General features: G+C 45.7%; 1 pseudogene; it reads left to right on the top strand.

Moving 5' to 3' along the window:
* Positions 1–352: 352 nt before the first annotated feature.
* LOC118573466 lies at positions 353–641 on the top strand (annotated as a pseudogene).
* Positions 642–7132: the final 6491 nt, after the last annotated feature.

Raw genomic sequence — 7132 nt, 5'->3', positions numbered from 1 at the left:
AGAGAGAGAGAGAAGAAGAAGAAGGAGGAGGAGGAGGAGGAGGAGGAGGAGGAGGAGGAGGAGGAGGAGAAGAAGAAGAAGAAGAAAGGAAGAGAAAAGAAAGAACTTGCTGGTGCTGGGGAAATGGCTGTCTGTAAAGTGCTTGCAGAACAAGGACCTGACTTCAGATCCTCAAATGTACACAAAAAGCTGGCATAGCAGAGCTTGCCTATAACCCCCATGGTGAGGGTGCAAGGGCAGAGATAGGTGGGTTTCTAGGGCTCACTCACCACTCTATGCAATCAGTAAACAAAGCATGATTAAAAGCTGAAAACACTCTTCCGGTCTCTTTGGCCTCTGCAGCAGAAGCAAGATGACAAAAGGAACGTCATCCTTTGGAAAGCGTCGCAATAAGATGCACACGCTGTGACAGCGGCTCTAAGGCCTACCACCTTCAGAAGTCGACCTGTGGCAAGTGTGGCTACCCGGCCAAGCGCAAGAGAAAGTATAACTGGAGTGCCAAGGCTAAGAGACGAAACACTACCGGGACTGGGTGGATGAGGCACCTAAAAATTGTCTATCGAAGATTCAGACATGGATTCTGTGAAGGGACAACACCTAAACCCAAGAGGGCAGCTGGTGCAGCATCCAGTTCATCTTGAGGAAGTTCAGTCAGCCATAAAATAAATGTTCTGGTTTCAAAAGCAAAAAAAAAAGCTGAAAACACCCAATGTCTGGTCTCTACTTGCATATACATGCATACAGACATGTAAACACACCACACACACACACACACACACACACACACACACACACACACACACACACACATACACACACACACAAATAAAATAAAATAAAAAATAAAATTTGCTGGTGGGGAAACTGAGCCTTGGTCATTTCAAGAAAGAATGAATCAACGGCATCCTGTGAAAAAGACATGATCTCGCATACCACATACTGGTGGCTTGGCCTATGTTGAATCCTTGCCACCATCCACCCAGGTAATTTTTCAGATTTAAAAAATTCAAGCTCATGGACCAGTGAGATGGCTCAGCAGGTAAAGGAAGGCACCTACCATCAAACCTGAAGACCTGAATTCAACCTGAGATCCACACAGTGGAAGGCGAGAACTGACCTCTATGAGCTGTTCTCTGACCTCTGCCTGAGTACTACATCATGTGCACACTTGTGCGTGTACACACATAGACACACACACACACACACACACACACACACACACACACACGATAAATAAAGAAATTAAAATTGAATGGGAGGTATTTTAATGGAAGCTGAGATGGACTGAGTGACTTACTTGAGCTTATGTCCGTCATCCTAGCCCTCAGGAGGCTGATGCAATTGGATCGCTGTGGTGTGATTTTTAAGGCAAACTTAAGTCACACAGTGGACACCAGGTCAGCTTTGGGCTACAAAATGCGACAGTGTCATCATCATCATAATCATAGTCCCACTATCACCTCCACTAAAGACCCGTAGCCAGGATTTAATGCAGATCTGCCCAGCTCCAGCCACTGCTCTGTCTGCCATGAAATTGTAATATTTGGGCACTATGACAGTCCCAGCCAAGCAGGGATGCAGAAGGTATGAGATTAACCAGAAGATGTTAGAAGCAGAAAAGGGAAGAGTTTCAGGGGTCTCCAGTACCCTGAAGCAGGGTCTCTTCACCTCACCTCTACCGGTGTCTTACGGACCATCCCTCTTTGCTCTAAGAGATGGGAGAGAGGTCTATATCCTGCAGATGGCCACAAGCATCCCTGGCCTTTACCTATTAGGTGATGCGGCAGCCCCTAATAGTGTGCCAACCAAAACTGTCTCTAGACATTACCAAAGATCACCTCCAGGGCCAGCTCACCTGGTGGCTGGCTGAGGAGCAGCCTGGCACAGCAGGGGTCCTGCACTGTGGTATGAGATTTGCTGCACATGGCCACACTTCCACCAACCATATAGCTCACTCCACAGTGTTGGATTTGTCCTCCTGATCCTTCAGTCATTATTATTCTGAGCTGTAACAGCTCCTTCAGGCACTGTTAAAGACAAAAGTCCTAATTGGTGAGCCCCAAGTGATAGTTGTTAACTATTGCCCCATCCCCAGGGAGAAAAAAAAAAAAGCTGAGTTTCACAGCTGTGAGAAAGGCCCAAGAATGGGCCTTTTGCCACTCCTTCTGGGGGGGTTCATCCACGCCTCTGCATACCCTGAATTAAAGTAAGGGGAACCGGTTTTTTCTTGTAAACACCAAGCTGTGCAGTCATTACAAGCTTGCTTGGAGATAATCAGGGCTGACACTCGCTGTACAAGTGGGGGTTTATTGGAGACCACCCACAAAGTTGACTCAATGCAAAATGACACTACTAAGTAATCTAATCCCAAAATGTAGATTCCATTCCAACAAATTGCACACAAGTGGTCTCCTGCTGGTTTAACCGTTGCCTGGAAAGGCAAAGCCAATGCCTTTGTGGGGAGCATGTTAGCACGAAGCATAAGGACTGTAAACAATGAGAATGCTGTACCTGGGCCATCAGCGTGGAATGCCACAAAGAGAAATCCTTCGTTTATATTTGACGTTTCATATCGAATAAAATTATGATGAGAAGAGGGCACTGGACACACCACCTTTATCCTAACTCATTCTCCCTTTGAGCCAAAGATCAAAAATAGGGGCAGGAAGATAGGAAAATTAAGCGCTTTTCTTCTGGCAGCCAAGATTATTGCAGGGTCTTATGCTTTGTGATTAACCAAAATTGGAAGGAACCAGCACCATGGATTTATTCCCCATTCAGCAGGCATGAGTGTCTTCACTGAAACACATAGTCCCCATCCATCCTCTAATGGGAAGGGCATTTATTTGCCCTTACCCCCCAAAATAAAAAAAATCAGACTTAGTTCTATTATAAGTAAAGAATTGATGTTTCAGAAGACAGAGTTTGGTACAAGTCAACAATTTGACAAAGCTGCCTTGAAAGTTAATACCACCTGAGGGTATATTTAATAGCACATACTACTTCTGCTAGATGGAGGGACAGTCCTAGAGTCAGCTGACCTGACCACATGTGGAGAACATGTGTTCTGCAGCTGACATTGGGGTGAACATCTGTGGTGTCTGAGACCTGTGTTTAGATAGCTATTTTTCATTGCTGGGACAGAACACCTACCTGAAGAACACAGGGAGGAAGGTTTTCTTTTGACTCCCATTCTCAGAGGTTTCTGTCCACAGTTCTGAGTTTATGATAGGCTGTGGTGGTTTGAATGAAAACGGCCCTGGAGGTGTTATGGAATCACCTTTGTGTACACTGTGAAGATGTGTCTTTGCCAAGGAGCCTTCTGATGGGTTTAATAAAAGAGCTGCATGGCTGGTGGCTAGGCAGGAGGTATAGGCAGTGCAGCCAGAGGATGCTGGGAGGAAGAAAGGTGGAGTCTCAGAAGTCGAAAGAGATGCAGAGAGAAGCAAGACATACGTACTGTGTTGAAAGAAGGTACAGCCACATGGCAGAAGGTGAATAAAAAGTATTGGCTAATCTAAAATGGAAGAGATAGCTAGTAACCAGCCTGAGCATTTATACTTAATAACAAGTCTCTGGATGGTTATTTGGGAGCAGCTGCTGAGACACAGAGAAATTCTGCCTACACAGCGGCTCATGGGTTTGCTTGGTCCACAGTTGGTGGAACTGTTTGGGAAGGATTAGGAAATATGACCCTGTTGGAGGAGGTGTGTCACTGGGGGTAGGGTTTGATGTTTCAAAAGTCCAAGCCATTTCCAGTTATTGTTCTCTCTCTCTCTCTCTCTCTCTCTCTCTCTCTCTCTCTCTCTCTGGCTCCAAGTTTCAGATAAAACGCAAGCTCTCAACTACATGCCTGCCTGCCTGTTGCTATGCTCCTACCATGATGGTCCTGGACTCACCCTCTGAAACTGGAAGCAAGCCACCAATAAACTCTTTCTTTTATGAGTTGCCATGGTATCTCTTTACAACAATATAAAATAAACTAAGACAGAGGCTCTGCTGCTTCTGAGCTCACGGTGAGGCATAACATCATGGAGGCAAAAACATGCAGCAGAAGCTGCTTGATAAATGGCATATGGGAGACAGATAATGACTGGAAGGAACCAGGTATAACCTTCAATTGTGGTATGATGCCAGAGACCTACTTCAGTTAGACTCACCTCCTAGTTTCCACCGCCTTCCAAAACAACACCAACAATCAGAGAGCAAGTGTTCAGCACATGAGTCTGTGGAGGACATTTTATATTTGCACTATTAATGTTGTTAAGTTGACAGGATCTAGAATTACAGAGGAGAGAAGCCTTTGGGCATGCCTGTGAGGGATTAGCTAGTCTAAGTGTCTGGGCATGCCTGTAAAGAATTATTAGGTCAACTAAGGTGAGACCACCTAACTAGGGGTGACATTCCATGGGCTGGGTTCCTAGACTGAGTATGCAGAAGCAAGCTAGGTGAATGCCAGCTGTGTTCTTTCTCTCTCTCTCTCTCTCTCTCTCTCTCTCTCTCTCTCTCTCTCTCTCTGTTTCCTGGATGCAAATACAACATGACCAGCTGCCTCACGCTCCTGTTGCCTTATTTCTTCACCTTTAAACTGTGAGTCAAAATAACATTTTTTTCCTTTAGTTGCTTTCATTAATTATTCATCCCAGCAAAGTAACTAATATTCAAACCCTAAGAGCCTTGAGCATCTGGGATGGCTATTTTTAGTTGTCAACCTGACTACATCTGGAGTTAACTAAAACCAAAAATGGAGGGCTCATATGTGAGGGTCTTAGGCTTAATTTAAAGTGGGAAGATCTACTTCTAATCCTGATCTATGAAGTAGGAAGATACACCTTTAATTCAGATCTTTTGAGGTGGGAAAAACCCACCTCTAATGTGGGCCACACCTGCTGGAAGCTTGTAAAAGGAACATGGAAGAAGAAAGATTTGTTCTTCCATTGCTTATGCTCACCTCCCTAGCAAACCCACTCCTTCACTGGCATTGAGCCTACTTCTTAGAGATTGCAGCATGTACTGAAGACCAGCTGAGACATCCAGCCTCATGGACTGAGCAACTACTGGATTCTTGGACTTTGTGTTCCTAGCCAGCCATTGTTGGATTAGCTGGACCACAGCCTGTAAGTCATTCTAATAAATCCACTTTCTATATATAGAGAGATTCATTCTATAAGTTCTGTTTACTCTAGAGAACCCTGACTAATACAGCACCCCTTGGAAATTTTAGGCAATAACATACAATAGTGTGGTATCATCTTTGAATAGCAAAATCTGGCCCAGATACCTAATGAAATGGGACAGCTAATTAACCAGTATGTGCCTAATTCAGGCCCTTGCCACCATAAAGGAAAAAAACTATGTCTTATCCTTCCCCATTTCCCCACACCACACTGAAAACTATGCTGGACACACCACAGCTGCTTGATAAATGCCCAGCAGATCTCCCTCCCTCAGGCTGTCATCACTGAGCCCATGTCTACATCAGGAAACCAGGGCCTTTAATGCCAGCACCCAGGAGGCAGGGACAGCTGGACCTCTGAGTTTGAGGACATCCTGGGGCTACTTAGTGGTACTCTGTCTCAAGAATAAAAAAAAAAAAAATAAGAAAGAGAGGGGAGAAGGGAAACCAAATGTCAGTAAGAATGGGGAAGGTAGTGGGTATGGGGGAGGACATGCTCAAAGTACCTTATACATCCATGAAAATTGCCTTGTATAACTCTGCGTACCTAAAGGTAAGAAAAAGCAAAAAAGAAATGAGTGTGTCATATATAAATCAGTGATTTTTCAAACTTTGTGTCACCACCCATGAAGAGTGACAAATAGCTCATAAGTCTATGACCAGTACTGTTCTCTTGGGGGGGGGGGGGGATGAATAAAGGTTCTTATTTACAGAAAACAGCAGAGATGTCTAAGTGCCCCTCCCCTACTATAGAATTCCACTGAGAACCCCAAGAGTCTCCATCTCCCATCCCTGGACCGTTCCTCCACTGAGTGTGACTGGAAAACACCACCCACTCATTCCTACAGTCCACTCCTATGACCTCCAATGGCCCCTAGAAGACCAACCTCTCTGTCCTTTACCTCCAGCACCTCTGTGCCCATCCTCACTTTCAGGTGCTCACCTGGCTTTCTGCCTTCCTGAGAAAATAGAAGCACCCTGAAACAAACTGCCACAGTGTCTCACCTCCACCACTACCCACCTGCCATCACCTGTCCCCCAAAACTCTGCATTCTCTGTTGGATCCCACTGAGGTTTCCTAGTGGCTTTACCCAGCAGGACTGCATAAGAGGATGATTGGACCACGGGCCAGGTGTTTGAAAGGGTCTACATTTGGTTATATCTAGCAGGGGGAGGTCTTTTGCCCTGCCCCTTGGCATTGTTATAAAAAGCCCTCTTGAATAAAGTTCAGGGCTGCTGGGTTTTGACCCAGGCCCTCCCGAGGCTATACTGTGTTTCTGTCTTTCCTCTCATCATCTAGGTGTCTCTTTCTATTTCCCACTTCTCCCTGCTCAAGAGTACCCTGGACGTAAAAGTGGGGGCTGGTCCCCCACAATTCTCCACCTAAGTATAGATGATTCTCCCTCACAGGAAAAAAAAAATGAATTCCACTAGCTCCCCCCCACCCCACACAAGAACATGGCCCCAGAACCTACTCTACTTAGTTATTCCCATCTCCATATTATTTCTTATATCTTAAAAGGCAAAGTAAACAGACCAATCTTTCCTCACTCTTCACTCTACTCCCGGTCCCCTTCCCCATGACCACGCATGTGCAGGATCCCTTTACAAGAAGTGTCAGTAATCCTAGACACAGTTGACAGTGCTCACAGCTGTCCGCACTCCTTTGCTGAATTTGTTCTTCTCATTCTCTCCAACCAGATCAGTACCCTCCCCCTCCACTAGAATTACTTTCTTATCAAAGTCACCAGTGGCATTGATGTGACTGAAGCCAACTGTCAGGGCTCCAGGCTCATCCCACACCGTCACGGGTCAGCTGCTCTCTCCCTCCTCCTCGAGACACCTTCCTCACTGGTTCTCAGACCACCACACCCTTTCAGGTGTTCTCCTACCTCATGGCCACTCCTGCTTCACCTACACCTGTGCCTCCTAAGGTCCCTTCTCATACTGGAAGGC

Source organism: Onychomys torridus, chromosome 23, assembly GCF_903995425.1.
Source record: "Onychomys torridus chromosome 23, mOncTor1.1, whole genome shotgun sequence".
Taxonomy (NCBI): domain Eukaryota; kingdom Metazoa; phylum Chordata; class Mammalia; order Rodentia; family Cricetidae; genus Onychomys; species Onychomys torridus.
This window is presented reverse-complemented; position numbering and strand designations above follow the sequence as displayed.